Below are 23,791 nucleotides of genomic sequence, written 5' to 3' on the forward strand. Positions count from 1 at the left end.
TAGATAAAGATTGCACCATTGTACTGTAATGACTGCTTGTTATAATGTGACCATTGAAGGTTTATGTACCTTTGGTGCACTGTAATATGCAATTGTTGAGTATAGTCCTTGGAATGGAAAGGTGTGAGTGAGTGAGAGAGAGGGAGGTGTCAGGCGAACCCCCTCCCCCCTGCTATACACTCCCTCGATCTGTCACTGCGCACCTGATTAAATAGCAGATAACCCAAACATATCGTATTACTGCCTTTGCAAGCTAAGTGAAACTTTATACAGCAGGGAGGCAGAGAGAGCTGCACCTGAACAAGAGCCCGAGGGGACCGCAAGGTCAGATTGGTGCTCGTTTGACACGCCCATCAGGACCACCAACTCTGGGGAGTTGCAAATGTCACTCGGGTCAAAAAAACCACAGAGCCAGCCGTATCCCAACTGTCCCGTCAAGGAAAGGCGATGAAACGTTTCCGTTATTCCTTCATTCTATCCCGATCGCCTTCCATACGAGTGGCGGCACGGTGGCGCAGTGGGTAGAGCTGCCGCCTCACAGCGCCAGAGACCCGGGTTCCATCCTGACTACGGGTGCTGTCTGTACGGAGTTTGCACGTTCTCCCCGTGACCTGCGTGGGTTTTCCCCGGGTGCTCCGGTTTCCTCCCACACACCAAAGATGAACAGGTTTGTAGGCTAAATGTGCAGGAAGGAACTGCAGATGCTGGTTTAAACCGAAGATAGACACAAATCCAGAACCAGGGGCCACAGTTTAAGAATAAGGGGTAGGCCATTTAGAACGGAGATGAGGAAAACCTTTTCAGTCAGAGAGTTGTGAATCTGTGGAATTCTCTGCCTCAGAAGGCAGTGGAGGCCAATTCTCTGAGTGCATTCAAGAGAGAGCTAGATAGAGCTCTTAAGGATAGCGGAGTCAGGGGGTATGGGGAGAAGGCAGGAACGGGGTACTGATTGAGAATGATCAGCCATGATCACATTGAATGGCGGTGCTGTCTCGAAGGGCCGAATGGCCTCCTCCTGCACCTATTGTCTATTGTCTATTGTAAAAAGCTGAGTCGGAAGAAGGGTCTCAACCCAGGGGAGGGCCTGCAAGCTTCCGACGTCCACGCGGCCCACGCCCGAAGCCTCCGGAGCCTCCGAAGGCAGCCAGCTCGGCAGATGGTAAGTCCGGTCCGCGGGCTCTGTGGTCCCAAGAACCCAGGTGGTCCCAGCTGGAGGCCGCCAGCTCCAGGTGTTTGGCCGATGGTAGGCCGCATCGGGAACGGAGACAGGGCCCAGAAAAAAGGTTTCATCTTCGTTCGGATCTCCCCCTTCTGTCGTAGGACAGACTGACTACCATTGCCCCCCCCCCCCCCAATCTTTGCACATCCCCAATCCTTTCCACTCGTCACTTTCATTTCATGTTTCATGTATTTTGTGTTTTATGACTGTGGGCAGATCAATTTCCCTCCTGGGATAAATAAAGTTCCATCGTATCGTGTCATAGAAACATCACCTATTCCTCGGTCTGTGTTCTTGCATATGGCAATAAAGTACCATTGAACCATTGAACACCAAAAGAAGGGCGGTCACGGTGGCGCAATGGTAGAGTTGCTGCCTTGCAGCGAATGCAGCACTGGAGACCCGGGTTCCATCCCAACTACGGGTGCTGTCTGTACGGAGTTTGTACGTTCTCCCCGTGACCTGCGTGGGTTTTCTCTGAGATCTTCGGTTTTCTCCCACACTCCAACGACGTGCAGGTTTGTAGGTTAATTGGCTTGGTAAATGTAAACATTGTCCCTAGTGGGTGTAGGATAGTGTTAATGTGCGGGGATCGCTGGTCGGCGCGGACCCGGTGGGCCGAAGGGCCTGTTTCCATGCTGTATCTCTAAACTAAACTAAACAGCACAGAAACATCAGTTCAGACGGTTCATTGAAGTGGGATTAGAACCAGCTCTTCAGTGAGCTAACAGGTGAGTTACAGGTGACACTTGCCCACCTGTCCCGCATTCTACAGGTAACGCAGAGTTCTGTTCCCTTAGCCACACCAGATCGAGACTCCTGATAATCACTGGCAGATCAGTTTATTGTTTTGGAACATTGTTTCAGCAAATGATAAGGACAAACAGAGGATCACAGCACTCTCAAAACTTAAATAAGGGCACTGTCTGCTGCTGACAGCTAATTCTAGAAAATTCCACTGTGGCTCCCACAAAAATAATCTTGGAGTCTCCCGACCAGAATCTCTTTCAAAGAGAGCGTCTAATCTTCATAAGTTCATTTTATAAGTGATAGGAGCAAAATTTGGGCATTCGGCCCGTCAAGACTACTCCGCCATTCAATCATGGCTGGTCTATCTCTTCCTCTTAACCCCATTCTTCTGCCGACTCCCCATTACCTCTGACACCTGTACTAATCAATAATCTATCTCTGCCTTGAAAATATCCATTGGCGGCCTCGACAGCCGTCTGTGGCAAAGGATTCCGCAGATTCACCACCCTCTGACTAAAGAAATTCCTTCTCATCTCTTTCCTGAGGGAACGTCCTTTATTTCTGTGGCTATGACCTCTAGACTCTCCCACTAGTGGAAACATCCTCTGCACATCCACTCTATCCAAGTCTTTCACTATTAGGTACGTTTCAATAAGGTCCCCCCTTATTCTTCCAAACTCCAGCGAGTACTCACTGGTTGAAGGGGACGCGATGGGACGAAGGGCCTGTTTTCGTGCTGTATCTCTACACTAAACATTCCTATCCTTGCACCTGCCCCATTTAGTCACAATTGCAAGACCTCACCAAGGCGTTCTGTAGCATTTACAACACATTCCAGAAACACTGAGCCGAGAATGAAATGCTTTAGGATATCCTGCTATTAAGGAAAACATTAAAGAGATTTGTCATTCTTCCTTTATCTGTGTGAAACAGCCTCACTACTGGCTAAATCCTTACTCGGCAGTGGTGATCTCCTGTTAAGGGGAAATAATTGTCTTTTGATCAGATTCTTTACTTTAGACTTTAGAGTTACAGTGCGGAAACAGGCCCTTCAGCCCACCGAGTCCATGTCGACCAGCCAACATGACACACTGAGGACAATTTACAGTTTTTATTGAAGCCAATTAGCCTACAAATTTAAGATAGACACAAAAAGCTGGAGTAACTCAGCAGGTCAGGCAGCACTTCTGGAGAAAAGGGATAGGTGATGTTGCGAGTCGAGACCCTTGTTCAGACCCATCTTATAGACAATAGACAATAGGTGCAGGAGGAGGCCATTTGGCCCTTCGAGCCAGCACCGCCATTCAATGTGATCATGGCTGATCATTCTCAATCAGTACCCTGTTCCTGCCTACTCCCCATACCCCCTGACTCCGCTATCCTTAAGAGCTCTATCTAGCTCTCTCTTGAATGCATTCAGAGAATTGGCTTCCACTGCCTTCTGAGGCAGAGAATTCCACACCTTCACCACTCTGACTGAAAAAGTTTTTCCTCATCTCAGTTCTAAATGGCCGACCCCTTATTCTTAAACTGTGGCCCCTTGTTCTGGACTCCCCCAACATTGGGAACATGTTTCCTGCCTCTAATGTGTCCAACCCCTTAATAATCTTATACGTTTCGATAAGATCCCCCCTCATCCTTCTAAATTCCAGTGTATACAAGCTCAATCGCTCCAGCCTTTCAACATACGACAGTCCCGGCATTCCGGGAATTAACCTAGTGAACCTACGCTGCACGCCCTCCATAGCAAGAATATCCTTCCTCAAATTTGGAGACCAAAACTGCACACAGTACTCCAGGTGCGGTCTCACCAGGGCCCGGTACAACTGTAGAAGGACCTCTTTGCTCCTATACTCAACTCCTCTTGTTACGAAGGCCAACATTCCATTGGCTTTCTTCACTGCCTGCTGTACCTGCATGCTTCCTTTCATTGACTGATGCACTAGGACACCCAGATCTCGTTGAACTCCCCCTCCTCCTAACTTGACACCATTCAGATAATAATCTGCCTTTCTATTCTTACTTCCAAAGTGAATAATCTCACACTTTGTGTCTACCCTTTTACAGTGCCGTTCCTCTGTCGAGTTGCTGTTGTAAACGGCAGGGTTTAATGTGTGCGGTCAACTTTGAGCAGGAAACTGAGCAGAGCTCACTCCAACCAACAGGGTGACAGGAAGCACATCGTGGTGGCAAACCTAGGCTGCACAGCTGCTAACGAAGATTAACCTGACACCATGCGATGGGGCAGAGCAAGGCCACTGAAGTGTGGGGTGAGTCCAGCGTTACAGTCCCTGTGCTCAGCTCAACAGCTCCACGTCTTGGCTGCAGTTCTGTGGATTGCATTAGCTTGTTAAATAAGAGGGTTAGCGGAGACTTGCCAAGGAATTCTTTATCACTCAGTGGGTGGCAGGCAATGGAACACAAGTGAAGACTTTCACAATATTTAAGAAATATCTGAACAACAGATACATCTTAACATAACAATATCAAATAAAATGAATCAATATTTTTTTCCATCAATATACCCCCCCCCCCCCCACTCTTCTGAAGAAGTCTGAAGAAGGGTCCCATCTCAGAATGTTATCGGTCTATTCCCTCCACAGATGCTGCCTGGCCCTTTGAGTTCCTCCGGCATCTTCAATGAATTCTTAATGGACATGAAGCAGTGGTCTAAGGAAGTTGAGAGTCTGGTTTAATTTAGTTTAGATCGAAGATAGACACAAAAAGCTGGAGTAACTCAGCGGGACAGGCAGCATCTCTGGAGAGAAGGAATGGGTGACGTTTCGGGTCGAGACCCTTCTTGAGACTAGTTTGGTTTAGTTTAGAGATAGAGCGCGGAAACAGGCCCTTCGGCCCACTGAGTCCATGCCGACCAGTAATCCCCGTACACACTAAGATTATCCTATACCCACTAGGAAGAATTAGTATTTATTCACAAAGTGCTGGAGTAACTCAGCAGGTCAGGCAGCATCTCTGGAGAGAAGGAATGGGTGACGTTTCGGGTCGAGACCCTTCTTCAGACTGAAGAATTAGTAATGGCTGAATTCTAAAAGTTGAATATATAATGATTATATACTGAATTTATGAAGAATTTATCATTTATAATTATAATAAGCACTCAAAGGAAACCCACGCAGGTAGAATGTACAAACTCTATACAGACAGCACCCGTGGTCAGGATCGAACCCGGGTCTCTGGCGCTGTGAGGCAGCAACTCTACCGCTGCACCACCATGCCACCCTAGTCTGCAGTTCCTTGTTTCTAACACATATCATCCTCTTCCCTGTAGTTGAGAAGCCATGCATGGTAGACACAAAAAGCCAGAGTAACAGGCACCATCTCCGGATAGAAGGAATGGGTGAAGTCTGAAGAGGGGTCTCGACCCAAAACGTCACCCATTCCTTCCCTCCAGAGATGCTGCCTGTTTCCCGCTGAGTTACTCTAGCTTTTTGTGCCTTTCTTCGGTTTAAACCAGCATCTGCAGTTCCTTCTTACATAAGCCATGGATGGTGCGTGCACAATTCTCAGCTGAGACCATCTGAATGTCTCACGCGTGGAATCCTGCCCATTTCCACATGTGTTTGGAAGGAGGCAGTGGTTCAGTTCAATAGATTCTCAGCTGAGGCCCATCCCAACAAAACTACACAATAACTCATTAAAGTTATGATCTTTTCCTGTGTCATCATTCAGTCTTTGGAGTTGGATGTCTTTGACAATCAAGTCTGTTTTTCAGCATTTTAAATAGGAACAGATTGTACCCAAATGCATTAGATGCAGCTTTTTTGATTTACAAAATTTGGCTCAACAGTGAATTCCAGCATTGTACTTTTTCTTATAAATCGAGCAATGGCGAAAATATTTTGATGGAAGATCATTGATCTGGCACATTAACTTTGTTTTTCTTTCCACACATGCTGCCTGACCTACTGAGTGTTTCCAGTATTTTTCCTTTCTGCTGCAGGCTTTAGAGTCCCAGGGCCTTAGAATCTTACATCACGGAAACAGGCCCTTCGGCCTAACTAGGCCATGCCAACCAATATGCCCCATCTAAGCTAGATTTAGTTTAATTTAGTTTAGACTGGAGTGACATACACCCACGAGATACAGTGGGTGTTAGACTGACATACACCCACGAGATACAGTGCGGAAACAGGCCCTTCGGCCCATCAAGTCCACGCCGACCATCGATCACCGGTTCACACCAGTTTAGGGTTGCCAACTGTCCCGTATTAGCCGGGACATTCCGTATTTTGGGCTAAATTATTTTTTCCCATACCTTGTCCCGTATTGGTAGGGTTGCCAACTTCCTCGCTCCCAAATAAGGGACAAAGGGTGACGTCACCGCCCCGCGCCCCACGTGACCTCACCCGGCCAGCGGCCACGTGCTCCCGCTCCACCAATGGCGGCCGCCATTGGTGGAGCGGGAGCACGTGGCCGCTGGCCGGGAGAGGTCACGCGGGGCGCGGGGCGGTGACGTCACCTTGTCCCGTATTTGGGAGTGAGGAAGTTGGCAACCCTAGACCAGTTCCATGTTATCCCACTTTCACACCCCTACACGCCAGGGGCAATTTGCCGAAGCCAATTAACCTCCAAACCTGCACGTCTTTGAAATGTGGGAGGAACCAGAGAACCCGGAGGAAACGCACGTGGTCCCAGGGAGAACGTACAAACTCCGTACAGGCAGTGCCCATAGTTAAAATTCCACACAGACAGTCAGGATGGAACCCCAGTCCCTGGTGTCGTAAACCATATTATCTTTGGTTGTAAGGCAGCAGCTCTACCACTTCGACACCGTGCCACCTCTGACATACACCCACGACCCTCTGCGTCACAGTTAAACCCTCAGGTTCCTATTACCTTCCCCTCTCACTTTCAACCCATGCCCATTAGTTCTTGATCCCCCCCTACCATAGGAATATGTCTAGGAAGTTGCTGGTTTAAACTGAAGATAGACACAAAAAACTGGAGTAACTCAGCGGGACAGGCAGCATCTCTGGAGAGAAGGAATGGGTGATGTTTCGGATCGAGACCCTTCTTCAGGAGTTCTCTCCAGAGATGCTGGGTGTACAGCATGAATGTACATAGTATTTTCAAGAGAGAGTTAGATTTAGCACTTTGGGCTAACGGAATCAAGGGATATGGGGGAGAAAACAGGAACGGGGTACTGATTCGGGATGCTCAGCCATGATCATATTAAATAGTGGTGCTGGATCGAAGGGCCGAATGGCCTACTCCTGCACCTATTGTCTATGTTTCTATGTTTACCCAGGATTGGGATTCAAAACAAGAGGACCTTTTCACTCTGGGTGTATGGAACAAGGAGGTAGTTGAGGCAGATACTATAACAACATTTATCGACATTTGGACAGGTTAGCAAAGGTTTGGGGGGATGTGAACAAAACACAGGCAGGTGGGACTAGATTAGATTGGGCATCAATAGACAATAGACAATAGGTGCAGGAGGAGGCCATTCGGCCCTTCGAGCCAACACCGCCATTCAATGTGATCATGGCTGATCATTCTCAATCAGTACCCCGTTCCTGCCTTCTCCCCATACCCTCTGACTCCACTATCCTTAAGAGCTCTATCCAGCTCTCTCTTGAATGCATTCAGAGAATTGGTCTCCACTGCCTTCTGAGGCAGAGAATTCCACAGATTCACAACTCTCTGACTGAAAACGTTTTTCCTCATCTCAGTTCTAAATGGTCGGCATTTAGTCGGCATGGAGGTGCTGGGCCGAAGGGACTGTTTCTATGCTGTATGGCTCTCTGACTATGAAAGGGCTTGCAGGGCTGAATGGTCTCTGCCTGCTTCTGTGTTCCTTGCCTTCCCCGTGTGTGGAACCCTTCTCGCTCGTACATCCAGCGCTGTCTTGATGCTTCACAGATGATCTTCTCGGTTTTGGCGGGGCCTGTTTTACACCCTTGGCCAAGCCAAACACCATCTGGAAGAGGTTTGAAGAAAGACAGTGGAACTTTGCAAGGGAACCTGCCTGAGAGTCCACACCACTTGACCTGGTTACTGGAAGCAAGCCATTACACAATATTAACTCCTGATCCCCCTATTGCGAATTTTTATTCACAAAATGCTGGAGTAACTCAGCAGGTCAGGCAGCATCTCAGTTTCGGGTCGAGACCCTTCTTCAGACTGATGTCAGGGGGGGCGGGACAAAGGAAGGATATAGGTGGAGACAGGAAGATAGAGGGAGATCTGGGAAGGAGGAGGGGAAGAGAGGGACAGAGGAACTATCTAAAGTTGGAGAAGTCGATGTTCATACCACTGGGCTGCAAGCTGCCCAAGCAAAATATGAGGTGCTGTTCCTCCAATTTCCGGTGGGCCTCACTATGGCACTGGAGGAGGTCCATGACAGAAAGGTCAGACTGGGAATGGGAGGGGGAGTTGAAGTGCAAACCTGTCCTATCCATGTACCGGTCTAATTGTTTCTTAAACGTTGGGATAGTCCCAGCCTGTTTTGCCAGTTTTGTGAAACTGCTGAGTTACTCCATCATTTTGTGAAACTGCTGAGTTACTCCAGCATTTTGTGAAATTGTACCAGCATCTGCAGTTATTTTCTTATATTTGTACCAGCATCTGCAGTTATTTTCTTATCCCGCTCATTGTGAAGCTCAGGACCGGGAGCCATGGTGGGCATTAGAGGGGAAAATGGTGTCGAATTTAATAGGAATCTGAGGGGTAACTTTTTCACACAAAGGGTGGTGGGTGTATGGAACAAGATGCCAGAGGAGGTAGTTGAGGCTGGGACTATCCCATCGTTTAAGAAACAGTTAGACCGGTACATGGATAGGACAGGTTTGCAGGGATATGGACCAAACGCAGGCAGGTGGGACTGGTGTAGATGGGACATGTTGGCCGGTGTGGGCAAGTTGGGCCGAAGGACCTGTTTCCATGCTGTTTCACTCTGTGACTATCTATGACTATGAGAATGGGAAACTGAATGTACTGAGGGATCCAAGTCCATCGGTGGTGCAGCAGGTAGAGCTGCTGACTGACAGAGACCCGGGTTCGATTCTGTCCACGGGTGCTGTCCGTACAGACTTTGTACGTTCTCCCAGTGAACGGGGTTGAGAGGGAAAGATAGATCAGCCATGATTGAATGGCATAGTGGACTTGATGGGCCAAATAGCCTAATTCTGCTCCTAGAACTTATGAGCTTATGAACTTATTAAATTAGAATTTTATTGGTTGCAAAATCGAAAATACAAGAGGTGTTGGAGGGGGGGTGGGGGGGGGGTGGGGGGGGGGGTACACAAGGAACTGCAGATGCTGGAATCTTGAGTGAAACACAAAGTGCCGGAGGAACTCAAAGGGTCCAGCAGCATCTGTGGAAGGAATAGACAGACAGCATTCTGAGATGGGACCCTTCTTCGGACTTCTTCTCCAACATGGGGAACTATTTCCCTGCATCTGGCCTATCCAATCCCTTCTATTCTATTGGCATTCCTGGTTTCTTTGTGTTTAAACCCTGCAAAGCGACTCCTTCCGACCCAGAAGCAGGAATGTTTTACAGGCTGACCCTCTTGCTAATATAACCACATATGACCTCCACTTGCTGCCAAATTCATCCGTAATCTGGGGTTTTGTGGACAAAGTTGAGCGTTTCACAGGAAGCCAGCGAACGGAATCTAATTGAGGTTAGACATAGGGAGCCAGAAGGCAGAGGTCCTATCTGATTCTCTTTGGAGTGTGGGAGGAAACCGAAGATTTCGGATGGGAGCATACAGACAGCACCAGTGGTCGGGACCGAACCCGGGTCTCTGGCGCTATGAGGCAGCAGCTCTACCCGCTGCGCCACCGTTCCGCCCTGGTGGAATGGTTTGTATGCTCAGTAACATTATCACACAGTGCCTCGGGTCTGTTATGCCAGTCCCATGAGAATAAGGGGGCAGTGAGCCAACCTACTAGGTTAATTCCCGGAATGGCAGGACTATCATATGTTGAAAGACTGGAGCGACTAGGCTTGTATACACTGGAATTTAGAAGGATGAGAGGAGATCTTATCGAAACGTATAAGATTATCAAGGGGTTGGACACGTTAGAGGCAGGAAACGTGTTCCCAATGTTGGGGGAGTCCAGAACAAGGGGCCACAGTTTAAGAATAAGGGGTCGGCCATTTAGAACTGAGATGAGGAAAAACTTTTTCAGTCAGAGAGTTGTGAATCTGTGGAATTCTCTGCCTCAGAAGGCAGTGGAGGCCAATTCTCTGAATGCATTCAAGAGAGAGCTGGATAGAGCTCTTAAGGATAGCGGAGTCAGGGGGTATGGGGAGAGGGCAGGAACGGGGTACTGATTGAGAATGATCAGCCATGATCACATTGAATGGCGGTGCTGGCTCGAAGGGCCGAATGGCCTCCCCCTGCACCTATTGTCTATTGTCTATTGTCTATCCTGGTTCCTGCAGTCCCATCCTGTCCTGATGTCACTGATCGTATCTCCGTTCCCCCAGCTCAGATACAGTTCCTGCAAATCACAAAGCCTGACACATTGATTGCTCTCCAGGGCACCTTTGCGCATTGTTTTGAGGTGCAGTGCTGTCAGGAGCAGCAGAGTATCTAATAGCTCGACAAAAGGATGTACGATAGAGGTCCAGAAATTTTTCCAAAGGCATTATCTTAACCCTCGCAACGCCGAATAGAAAGCAGTGCAGAGACACGGTGAATCCTAGGTCTGATTAAACGATTCGGTGCAGATATCCTTTATACACTGACCCTTTCATAGAAACATAGACACATAGAAAATAGGTGCAGGAGTAGGCCATTCGGCCCTTCGAGCCTGCACCGCTATTGAATATGATCATGGCTGATCATCCAACTCAGTATCCTGTACCTGACTCTCTTCATACCCCCTGATCCCTTTAGCCACAAGGGCCACATCTAACTCCCTCTTAAATATAGCCAATGAACTGGCCTCAACTACCTTCTGTGGCAGAGAATTCCACAGATTCACCACTCTCTGTGTGAAAAAAAACGTTCTCATCTCGGTCCTAAAAGACTTCCCCCTTATCCTTAAACTGTGACCCCTGGTTCACAGTGGCTCAGCGGGTAGAGCTGCTGCTTCGCAGCGCCAGAGACCCGGGTTCGATCCTGCCTGCGGGCGCTGTCTGTACGGAGTTTGTGCGTTCTCCCCGTGACCGCGTGGTTTGTAGATCAGGAAAACAAGGATCTTGTTAAAGAATTTAACTCAAAGTTTAGAGTACTGCTGTGCTCCCTCAACTGTGCACAGATCCCATTGGATACAAACAGGATTAGCACAGATGGATATTCGATGATCGTCGTGGGCAGAGTGGGTCAAAGGGCTGGTTTCTGTGCTGAATGGTACACAGAATGAGGCCATTCAGCCCTTTGGGTCCATGCCATCTCCCATTAAGAGCAGTCCCATCAATCCTTTTCTAAATGGAACCAAACAAATGGCACAGTGGCGCAGCGATAGAGTTGCTGCCTCACAGAGCCAGAGACACCAGTTTGATCCTGACTACGGGTGCTGTCTGCACAGAGTTTGTACGTTCTCCCCGTGACCTGCGTGGGTTTTCTCCGGGTGCTCCGGTTTCCTCCCACATCCCAAAGACGTGCAGGGTTGCAGGTTAATTGGCTTCTGTAAATTGCCCCCGATGTATAGGATGGGACTAGCATAGTGATAGTGTACAGGGTGATCGATGGTCGGCACGGACTCAGTGGGCCGAAGGGCCTCTTTCCAGGCTCTATCTCTAAATGAGACTAAACTAAACCAGTTATACTGAAGTTAGACAAAAAACGCTGAAGTAACTCAGCGGGTCAGGCTGCCTCTCCGGAGAAAAGGAATGGGTGATGCTTTCAGTCTGAAGAAGGTTCCAGCCCGAAACGTCACCTATTCCTTCTCTCCAGAGATGCTGCCTGACCCGCTGAGTTATCATATATCATATATATACAGCCGGAAACAGGCCTTTTCAGCCCACCAAGTCCGTGCCGCCCAGCGATCCCCGTACATTACTCCAGCATTTTGTGTCTATCTTCAATATAAACCCGCATCTGCAGTTCCTTCCTGCACAAGCCACACTGAAGCTCCAGTTTGCATCTTATGCCTCACAGGGATTTGAATCAGGGGTTGCCAACTTCCTCACTCCCAAATACGGGACAAGGTGACTTCTCCGCCCGCGGCCGCCATTGGTGGAGCAGGAGCACGTGGCCGCTGGCTGGGTGAGGTCACGTTGGGGCGCGGGGGCGATGACGTCACCCTTTGTCCCTTCTTTGGGAGTGAGGAAGTTGGCAACCCTACTAACACAGGGACAAGGGCGGCCGCCAAAAAACGGGATGTCCCGGCTAATACGGGACAGTTGGCAACCCTCATTTTAATCCACAGCCAACAGGGTCAGAAACAGGCCTCCAATTCACAGGGCCCACAGCTGACAACATCAACAGCGTCGCCATGAACTGAACCCAACCCCTACCAGATGCCAAAGAACGGAAAGACCATCACAATTTAGACCAAAGGTTTGTGTTCCTGTTTGAGTTCACTAACTTACAAGAAAATGCAAACAATTTCCTTGTTTTTTTCTAAATATGTTTCCACCATAGTGAGCAACTGTTGGAAGATATTTACTTAGCAAATAAGTGGCAGCCAAGTAAATTGGTATAAGTGTATGTAAAGCATTTTCAATAATGCTCAGCCCATGTCGTTAAACATTGTCACGCCTACGGCTGGTTGTCACATTGTTTGGGATAACACTGTGGTAGTCAAAGTTTTAATTTCTTTTGTCCCTGCCCTGGGAGTGTTTAAAGAATGGTGTACGAGGAGCTTTACTAATTGTAACTTAGCTTTAGATTTGTTTTATTATTGTCATGTGCACCGAAGTACAGTGAAAAGCTTTTTTGTTGCGTGCCAACTAGTCAGCAGAAAGACTGTACATGATTACACTCGAGCCGTCTACAGTGTAAAGGTACAGGATAAAGGGTACAACGTTTACTGCAAGATGAAGCGCAGTAAAGACTGATTAAAGACAGTTCGAAGGTCTCCAATCAGGTAAGCGGCACGGTGGCGCAGCGGTAGGGTTGCTGCCTTACAGCGAATGCAGCGCCGGAGACTCAGGTTCGATCCTGACTACGGGCGCAGTCTGTACGGAGTTTGTACGTTCTCCCCGTGACCTGCGTGGGTTTTCTCCGAGATCTTCGGTTTCCTCCCACACTCCAAAGACGTACAGGTATGTAGGTTAATTGGCTTGGTAAATGTAAAAATTGTCCCTAGTGTGTGTAGGATAGTGTTAATGTGCGGGGATCGCTGGGCGGCGCGGACTCGGTGGGCCGAAGGGCCTGTTTCCACGCTGTAGCTCTAAATCTAAAAAATCTAAAAATCTAGATGGGAGGTCAGGACCTCTCTCTGGTTGGTGAGATTGAGGGAATGCAGTGGTTACAAGACGTAAGGGTTTGTAGGCTAATTGGGTTGGTAAAATTATAAATTGTCCCTAGTATGTGTAGGATATTGTTAGTGTGCAGGGATCGCTGGTCAGCCCAGACTCGGTGGGCTGAGGGGCCTATTTCTGCACTGTATCTCTAAACTAAACTAAACTTAAAAATATCCATTGACTTGGCCTTCTGTGGCATTGAATTCCACAGATAATGGAATTGAGCTAGTAGATGCTGAATGGTCTGAATGTCCTCCTACCTCATTGCCACAGAAGGCTGTGGAGGCCAAGTCAGTGGATATTTTTAAGGCAGAGATAGATAGATTCTTGATTGGTATGGGTGTCAGGGGTTATGGGGAGAAGGTAGGAGAATGGAGTTGGGAGGGAGAGATAGATCAGCCATGATTGAATGGCGGAGTAGACTTGATGGGCCGAATGGCCTAATTCTGCTCCTATCACCTATGAACATCATTATCAAAAAAATGCCTGAAACATGATCAGCATTGCCCAAGACTGGAAATGGACAAACTAAGTCTGTTGAAACTCAACCTGCAGCAGATCTGATAGAAAACAGAGGTTCTGGATATTTTCAGTTTTTGTGCTTCCAGCATTTGCTTCCTCTTTTCTGGTAGACGTTTCACAGCCTTGTTTGTCATCTCCTCCCGCCCTACCTTTGTTACCTGTAGCATTCTTTATAGTCAGATAACATTGTCAACTGTTATGTTATACAACCACTGCAAATTTCCATCCATCCACAGCCTCCCTGCCCTCTCATCCCCTCCCCCCCCAGTTGCAACCTTTCTAACATAGAACCTAGAACAGCACAGGATCAGGCCATTCGGCCCACAATGTTTGTGCTAAACATGATGCCGAGTTAACACGATCTCATAAGCCGGGTCTCTGGTGCTGTGAGGCAGCAGCTTTACCAGCTGCTCCACTGTGCCCACCTTAATCTTGTCGAGATTATAGGGCGATTTTATAATCTGTGTATAAAATCACAAGGGGAACAGATAGAGTGAAGTCTTTTACCCAGGGTAGGGGAATCAAGACCCAGAGGGCACAGGTTTAAGGTGAGAGGGGGAAGATTTAATAGGAATCTGAGGGGTAACATTTTCATAGAGGGTGGTGGGTGTATGGAACGAGCTGCCAGATGAGGTAGTTGAGGAAGGTATAACAGCAACATTTAAAAGACATTTGGACAGGGATATGGATTGTTCATAAATTCATAAATTATAGGAGTAGAAATAGGCCATTCGGCCCATCAAGTCTACTCCACCATTCAATCATGGCTGATCTATCTCTCTCTCTCAACCCCATTCTCCTGCCTTCTCCCCGTAACCCCTGACACCCGTATTAATCAAGGATTGGAAAGGTTTCGAGAGATATGGGCCAAATGCCGGCAAATGGGATTATCTTAGATGAGGCACATTGGTCGGCCGTTGGGCCGAAGGGCCTGTGCTACTTCTGACTCAATGACTAACACTGGACTTCAGTGAAGCAGAGAGGAGTTCAGTAGTAATTGAAGGTAGATACAAAATGCTGGAGTAACTCAGCATGACAGGCAGCATCTCTGGAGAGAAGGAATGGGTGACGTTTCGGGTCAAGACACTTCTTCAGACATCGTCTCTCACTGCTCCCCCTCTGTGATCCCCTCCCCAGCATTAATTGAGGTGGACGGGCAATGAACTTGTGACCACCCAGTTCAAACTGCATCAAGGAGCTGCTAGTGTTGGCAATTTTCTTCAGAGATGCTGCCTGACCCGCTGAGTTACTCCAGCACTGTGAAACGTCACCTATCCATGTTCTCCACAGATGCTGCCTGACCCGCTGAGTTACTCCAGCACCCTGTGAAACGTCACCTATCCATGTTCTCCACAGATGCTGCCTGACCCGCTGAATTACTCCAGCACCCTGTGAAACGTCACCTATCCATGTTCTCCACAGATGCTGCCTGACCCGCTGAGTTACTCCAGCACTCTGTGAAACGTCACCTATCCATGTTCTCCACAGATGCTGCCTGACCTGCTGAGTTATTCCAGCACTCTGTGTCTATCTTCGGTATAAACCAGTATCTGTGGTTCCTTTCTACAGATGCTAATTAATGTTGGCAATTTGCGGCAAGTAAATTTACAAGAGGATTGATTGGCAGTTTATATACATGGTCGGCGCTGAACACCAAGAATTTTCAACTCTCCAACCCTGAATAAACACAGCAGGACTAACATTCTTGCTTTCAAGATTTGGCCAAGTCAGCACTTTAGCCTTAAACACGAGACTTAATGAAAGAGAAAGGATTAAAGAGATTCACTTCCCCTTCAAAGAGTGACTTTGAAATTGCCTTGGCCAAATGGTGGGGGAAATGGAAGAGTTGTTCTGTTGTTAATGACAAGTCACATTGTCTGACGCAGCCCCTGTGTTCAGTTCAGTTTAGTTTATTGTCACGTGTACCGAGGTACAGTGAAAAGCTGTTGCTGCGTGCTATCCAGTCAGCGGAAAGACAATACACGAGTGTGTACTCAAAAATGTAATTCTAGATTAGTACGGGACTCAGGGGTTATGGGGTTAAAGCAGGAGAATGGGGTTAGGAGGGAGAGATAGATCAGCCATGATTGAATGGGAGAGTTGATGGGCTGAATGGCCTAATTCTGCTCCTAGAACTTATGAACTTAATCGTCCATTTTCAGTGGTAGAGAATAGTGCTCTACAAGAATTACAGATCTTGTTTGATTTTATTCCTTAGAAACAAAGGACTACAGCTGGTTATACAAAATATAGACGCAAAGTGCTGGAGTAACTCAGTGGGTTAGGCACCATCTTTGGGGAAAAAGGATGGGTGATGTTTTAAGTTGGGACATTGAAGAAGCTCCCGACCCGAAATGTCACCCGAAATGTTACTCCAGCACTCTGTGAAACGTCACCTATCCATGTTCTCCACAGATGCTGCCTGACCCGCTGAGTTACTCCAGCACTCTGTGAAACGTCACCTATCTTGCTATTGAGGGCGTGCAGCGTAGGTTTACTAGGTTAATTCCAGGAATGGTGAGACATCATGTGTTGAAAGACTGGAGCGACTAGGCTTGTATACACTGGAATTTAGAAGGATGAGAGGAGATCTTATTGAAACGTATAAGATTATTAAGGGGTTGGACACGTTAGAGGCAGGAAACATGTTCCCAATGTTGGGGGAGTCCAGAACAAGGGGCCACAGTTTAAGAATAAGGGGTAGGCCATTTAGAACTAAGATGAGGAAAAACTTTTTCAGTCAGAGAGTTGTGAATCTGTGGAATTCTCTGCCTCAGAAGGCAGTGGAGGCCAATTCTCTGAATGCATTCAAGAGAGAGCTAGATAGAGCTCTTAAGGATAGCGGAGTCAGGGGGTATGGGGAAAAGGCAGGAACAGGGCACTGATTGAGAATGATCAGCCATGATCACATTGAATGGCGGTGCTGGCTCGAAGGGCCGAATGGCCTCCTCCTGCACCTATTGTCTATTTCTATTGTCTAGCCATGTTCTCCAGAGATGCTGCCTGACCCGCTGAGTTACTCCAGCACTCTGTGAAACATCACCTATCCATGTTCTCCACAGATGCTGCCTGACCCGCTGAGTTACTCCAGCACTTTGTGTCTATCGTTATTTTAATCGTTCCTGCTTTATGACAAATTTTCACAATGGACAACATTCTGTGGCACAGCTGGTAGAGCCACTGCCTCACCGCGCCAGAGACCCGGGTTCAATCCTGATCTCGGGTGCTGTCTGTACGGAGTTTGTACATTCTCCCTGTGACTGCCTGGGTTTTCTCCGGGCGCTCCGGTTTCCTCCCACACTCCAAAGACCTACAAGTTTGTAGGTTAATTGGCTTCTGTAAATTGTCCATAGTGTGTTGGATAAAAGTAGTGCACGTGGTGTTCGCTAGTTGGTTCGGACTCGGTGGGCCTGTTTCCACGCTGAATCTCTAAAACTAAAAACTGAAACTAGAACTAGTGGGCATAGCTGTAAGGTGAGAAAGTTTAATGGGATGTGCGGGGCAAGTTGTTTTACACAGAGGGTGGTGGGGGCCTGGAAGGCGCTGCCAGGGGTGATGGTGGAGGCAGATACGATAGAGGTGTTTAAGAGGCTTTTAGACAGGTGCATGGAAGTGCAGGGAATAGAGGGATAGACACAAAAAGCTGGAGTAACTCAGCGGGACAGCCAGCATCTCCAGATAGAAAGAATGGGTGACGTTTTGGGTCGAGACCCTTCTTCAGTCTGAGTCAGGGGAGAGGGAGACACAGAGATAAGGAAGGGTAAGGTGTGAAAATGAGACATCAAAGGGTAAGGGGTTCAAGGAAATTGAGAGTTAGATTTAGCTCTTGGGGCTAAAGGAATCAAGGGATATGGGGAAAAATCAGGAACGGGGCACTGGTTTTGGATGGTCAGCCATGATCATATTGAATGGTGATGCTGGCTTGAAGGGCCGAATGGCCTATTCCTGCACCTATGGTCTATGTTTCTATGTTTCTAAAATGTAGAATAGATCATTGTTAATTTGGAGACGGTGACAACGAAGCAGAGAAAAACATTTATATGGATCATATCCATGCAGATGAGATCAGTCTAATTTGGCATCATGGTCAACATGAACATCGTGGGCTGAAGGGCCCGTTCCTGTGCTGTACAGTTCCATATTCTATGGTCTACAATGATATCCAGCACCAACCTTAATACGCACGCAGGCAGCTTTTTGTCTGCACAAAAATGTACTGGCTGAAACCAATCCTTTCTTCCAAATGCCTAGCATATCTGTCTTGCCTTTGTATTTGTTTGAGATATTGTCCCAGTAGCATTTGTACCATCGGGTCTCTGCGCCTGTATTCAATCCGAAATTGTTCCGTTGAACATACATGATCTTCCTCTTTAGCTCACGGCCCTGCATTAAACAGCACTAGACCACATTGTTCCCAGAGGCAGAGTATGTGTGTGTGTTTGCAGCAGTAAGCTTACAAGGCCTGCAGGGTACACGTTATACTAACTTGACTGGGCTGCATGTTTGGCAATGGGGCGAACATTTTGTTATGAGGTCAGGTTACTAAGTTATTTTTAATGTTTTGTGCCTTCTGGGTATCAGGTGGAATTCCCATGCTGTGTTGAAGGGACATTGAGAATACCGTCTGCAAAGAGATGTGAACAGGTGCATTTCTGTAGCCTCCTTCAATGGCCTCAGGGTGTCCCAGAGAATTTTACCGCCAACAAAAGATTTAGTGTAGGAAAGAAAACTGCGGATGCTGGTTTAAATCGAAGGTAGACACATGCTGGAGTAACTCAGCGGGTCAGGCAGCATCTCTGGAGAACACGGATAGGTGACGTTTCACAGAGTGCTGGAGTAACTCAGCGGGTCAGGCAGCATCACTGGAGAACATGGATAGGTGACGTTTCAGAGTGCTGGAGTAACTCTGGGTCAGGCAGCATCTGTGGAGAACGTGGATAGGTGACGTTTCGGGGTCAGGTCCCTTCTTCCTCTGTTTGAATTACAGGAAGAACACACTTCCACCACTAATCCAGCAGTTTTTCCAGGTGTGGTTTACTGATGTAATAACACACGCACAAGGGTGATCAAGGTCAGAGAAAGATAGAAAGTGCTGGAGTAACTCAGCGGGTCGGGCAGCATCTCGGGAGAGAAGGAACGGGTGACGTTTCGGGTCGAGACCCTTCTTCAGACTGATGTCAGGGGAGGGGGCGGGACAAAGTCCGGAACAACCATAGTGACGCTCCAACCAAGAGGCACGTCGATGCCTACACTTCCCCAAGAGACCGAGGAAATCGGCATGTCTCCAATGACTCACACAGACCTCCACACTTGTGCCAGAAAAAGCATAGTTGGGTTGCACCACAGCTTGGTCTGGGAACTGCTCTGCCCAAGATAGCAAGAAATTGCAGAGAGTTGTGGATGTAGCCCAGCCCATCACACACACCACACTCCCCACCATTGTAGATGTAGCCCAGTCCATCACACACACCACACTCCCCACCATTGTAGATGTAGCCCAGCCCATCACACACACCACACTCCCCACCATTGTAGATGTAGCCCAGTCCATCACACACCCCACACTCCCCACCATTGTAGATGTAGCCCAGTCCATCACACACACCACACTCCCCACCATTGTAGATGTAGCCCAGTCCATCACACACCCCACACTCCCCACCATTGTAGATGTAGCCCAGTCCATCACACACACCACACTCCCCACCACTGACTCCATCTACACTCCACCCACCCACCCCGGCCAGTCATTCCTTCCCCTCCCCGCTCCCGTCGGGCAGAAGGTACAGAAGCTCGAAAGCGCGCACCACCAGACTCAGGAACAGCCTCTTCCCCACTGTTATCAGGCTTCTGAACGGCCCTTCCGTAAGCTAGGGTACTGTCCGATTCACCTCTACCCCATTGCGGACATTGGACTTTGTCTGTGGAACTGATGCGCTACAATGCTGAGAACTGTAGTCTGCACTCTGTATCTCCCCCTTTGCTCTACCTGTTGTATTTGAGTTTGACTTGATGGTATTTATGTGTGATATTATCTGCTCTGATTAGATAGCAGGCAAAACAAAGCTTTGTACCTCGGCACAGGGGACAATAATGAACCTAAAGCTAAACCTAAACATTCAGCACAGAAACAGGTACTTCAGTTCAAATTGTCCACGTCGACCAATATGCCCCATCTACACGAGTCCCACAAGCCCACATTTGACCCATATCCCTCTAAACCTTTCTTATCCATGTACCTGTCCAAATGCCTTTTAAATGCTTCATGACTTTTATGGAACTAAATGTGGAGGACAGGTCCAACTGATGGCCATTTTTCTCCTGTAAATAGAACTTTCCCACCACTATTGATGCTCGAATGACTGCAAATCTCTGTCCTGAATTTGGTGGTCGGTGGCTGATGGAGAGAATTACAGAGAGACTGAGGGGCAAACTGTGGGTCAAGGGCTAGGACAGGGAATTGGACCTTGAACCTGTACAAGGGGAGGAGATGGGGAGAGGTAGGGTGCGGGATACCCACGCTGAAGGAACAGGCCTGATACATAGTCCCCTCTCACAGCGAGAGGGGCCCAGGGCAGCATTGTAAGGCACTGTGAGAAGTAGAAACATAGAAACATAGAAAATAGGTGCAGGAGTAGGCCATTCGGCCCTTCGAGCCTGCACCGCCATTCAATATGATCATGGCTGATCATCCAGCTCAGTAATCTGTACCTGCCTTCTCTCCATACCCCCTGATCACTTTAGCCACAAGGGCCACATCTAACTCCCTCTTAAATATAGCCAATGAACTGGCCTCAACTACCTTCTGTGGCAGAGAATTCCACAGACTCACCACTCTCTGTGTGAAGAAATGTTTTCTCATCTCGGTCCTAAAAGACTTCCCCCTTATCCTTAAGCTGTGACCCCTGGTTCTGGACTTCCCCAACATCGGGAACATCTTCCCGCATCTAGCCTCTCCAACCCCTTAAGAATTTTATATGTTTCTATAAGATCCCCCCTCAGTCTTCTAAATTCCAGCGAGTATAAGCCTAGTCTATCCAGTCTTTCTTCATATGAAAGTCCTGCCATCCCAGTGGCTGATCATTCAGAATCAGTACCCCGTTCCTGCTTTCTCCCCATACCCCTTGATTCCGTTAGCCCGAAGAGCTAAATTTAATTCTCTCTTGAAAACATCCAGTGAATTGGCCTCCACTGCCTTCTGTGGCAGTGAATTCCACAGATTCACAACTCTCTGGGTGAAAAAGTTTTTCCTCATCTCAGTCCTAAATGGCCGACCCCTTATTCTTAAACTGTGGCCCCTGGTTCTGGACTCCCCCAACACGGGGAACATTTTTTTCCAGCAACTTCGAATGTCGAAGGGGGGAGAAGAGAGAGGGGGGAGAAAAGAGAGAGAGAGAGAGAGAGAGAGAGACAGAGAGAGCAATAGACGGACATAGAGAAAGAACACCAGTCATAGAGATAAATGCAACAAGACAGGAGTGAGTGAGTGAGTGAATGTGTGATAAAGAGAAGGAGAGAGAGACACCGCTGACTAAAATCTATCTCACCCAAACACAAACACGTTTGACTTCAGAAACAAGCGCCCCGGTAAATTTACGCAGCCAATTCCTTTCCCCTCTGTCTCCCCGCTCTCCTCCTCACCCATCCCCTTCATTCAGATCCCCAACACATTAAACAGAACATAGAAACAACCTTCACTGCAGGTAGTTCATCCGATCCGGCGTTGCCTCTCTAGCCGCGATCAATAACTCCTGTGGACAGGCGCGACTGCAGATGCAAGTTCCAACCTTGCCCCAGTGTCCAGTATTCTCAGTGTCCAGTATTCCCAGTGTGTCTCAGTGTCCCACAGACCGGCTTGCTCCACAAACTGTTCGACTTCGGAATAAAATTGCAGCGAGTTTCAAATTTCAGGTTTGCCTCTTTGCAAAAAACATCTCCGACCTCTGAATCAAACTTGCCATTTTCCATCCGAGTGATTACGCGTTGATCCAAACTCAAGCATGTTGTGCGTTTTCATGATGCAGTTTGTACTTAAACCTATGTAATAATCCAAGCCCGGTGGTCAGAGAACATTCAGCAGGTCATTCAGCAAAACTTCACAGACAAGAGGACCAAACTCTGTTCCAATTCCTCTTTCTGTTACACTTTTACTCCCTCTCTCTCTCTCTCTCTCTCTCTCTCTCTCTTTCTCTCTGTCTGTGCTTGCCTGAAAGCAGATCTAGACAATCGCAGGCAGAAACGCAGGAGTCCGTGCCCAATCTGTTGTACAGTCTTTGAAAGAGCACTGTTGACTATTTTCAATGGACACTGTGAAACAGGAAGTGGTTTAAAAGGCGCTGGAGCAAGCGTTAGAATTTTCTTAAAGTCTCTTGCAATGATCAGTTGAGTAGAAATTATTAACTCAATCCTTTCCTATTTCCCCATCTTTGCAGAACTACCCTTTTTTTTAAATCCCTGGGATAATTTCAACACAAATTCAATGACCTGGGAGGAAACCACTAACAATAATAAATGAGTAATATTTTTTTAATTTTCAAAGATGTAGGGGTTTTGTGAAATTGGTCTCAACCATTTGCATTTCAAGGTTGTGTCACCGTGTCCATTACGTCCATAGGGACCTTGGTTGAACGGCCAGTGTGACTTTAATCCCTCAGATATAACGTGGGAACTGAGGCAAACTCTTAATGCACAGTGAGATCCCATAACCAACCAGCAAGTAATCTGGTTTAGACACAAAATGCTGGAGTAACTCAGCGGGTCAGGCAGCATCTCGGGAGAGAAGGAATGGGTGACGTGAAGGGTCTCGACCAGAAACTTCATCCATTCCTTCTCTCCAGGGATGCTGCCTGTCCCGCTGAGTTACTCCAGCATTTTGTGTCTATCTTCGGTTTAAACCAGCATCTGCAATTACCTCTTACACAAGTAGTCTGGTTTAATTGGGTGTGATAATAGATAATAGACAATTGGCGCAGGAGGAGGCCATTCGGCCCTTCGAGCCAACACCGCCATTCAATGTGATCATGGCTGATCATTCTCAATCAGCACCCCGTTCCTGCCTTCTCCCCGTACCCCCTGACTCCGCTATCCTTAAGAGCTCTATCTAGCTCTCTCTTGAATGCATTCAGAGAATTGGACTCCACTGCCTTCTGAGGCAGAGAATTCCACAGATTCACAACTCTCTGACTGAAAAAGTTTTTCCTCATCTCAGTTCTAAATGGCCTACCCCTTATTCTTAAACTGTGGCCCCTGGTTCTGGACTCCCCCAACATTGGGAACATGTTTCCTGCCTCTAAAGTGTCCAACCCCTTAATAATCTTATACGTTTCGATAAGATCTCCTCTCATCCTTCTAAATTCCAGTGTATACAAGCCTAGTCGCTCCAGTCGAGGTGTGGGTTGGTTTAGTTTGGTTTAGAGAAACAGCATGAAAACAGGCCCTTCGGCCCACCTAGTCCACGCCGACCACCCGTTCACACTATGTTATCCCACTTTCGCATCCAGTACCGACACACTAAGGGCAAATTACAGAGGGTCAATTAACCTACAGGCCTACATGTGTTTGGGATGTGGGAGGAAACCAGTGCACCCAGAGGAAACCCACGCGGTCACAAGGAGATTATGCAAACTCCACTCAGACAGCTGCACCCCTAGTCGGGATGGAACCCGGGTCTCTGGTGCTGTGAGGCAGCAACTCTACCGCTGCGTCACTGTGGTCGAAGGATAAAATTGGACAGTTTGCCTTACATTCATTTGCATTGGAGGGCAGATCCTTGGGTTAAGTTTACATTTATTATTGTCATATATACCGAGGAACAATGAAAGGCTTTGTTTTGAATACTGTCCAACCAAATCAGATAATTTTTTAGATTTTTAGATTTTTTTAGATTTAGAGATACGGCGCGGAAACAA

The 23,791-nt window shown here is 47.7% G+C and overlaps 1 protein-coding gene across 1 annotated transcript in view; it reads right to left on the minus strand.

The window, feature by feature from the left end:
- LOC144611777 (G-protein coupled receptor 4-like) overlaps positions 1-22,104 on the minus strand; it is a 42,543-nt gene extending 20,439 nt beyond the window's left edge. Inside the window, exon 1 of the mRNA XM_078431026.1 lies at positions 21,576-22,104. The gene's annotated coding sequence lies outside the window, so the exon portion shown is untranslated. The remainder of the gene's footprint in view (positions 1-21,575) is intronic.
- Between the last annotated feature and the right edge of the window lie 1,687 nt (positions 22,105-23,791).

This window comes from Rhinoraja longicauda, chromosome 41, assembly GCF_053455715.1.
Source record: "Rhinoraja longicauda isolate Sanriku21f chromosome 41, sRhiLon1.1, whole genome shotgun sequence".
Taxonomy (NCBI): Eukaryota; Metazoa; Chordata; class Chondrichthyes; order Rajiformes; family Arhynchobatidae; genus Rhinoraja; species Rhinoraja longicauda.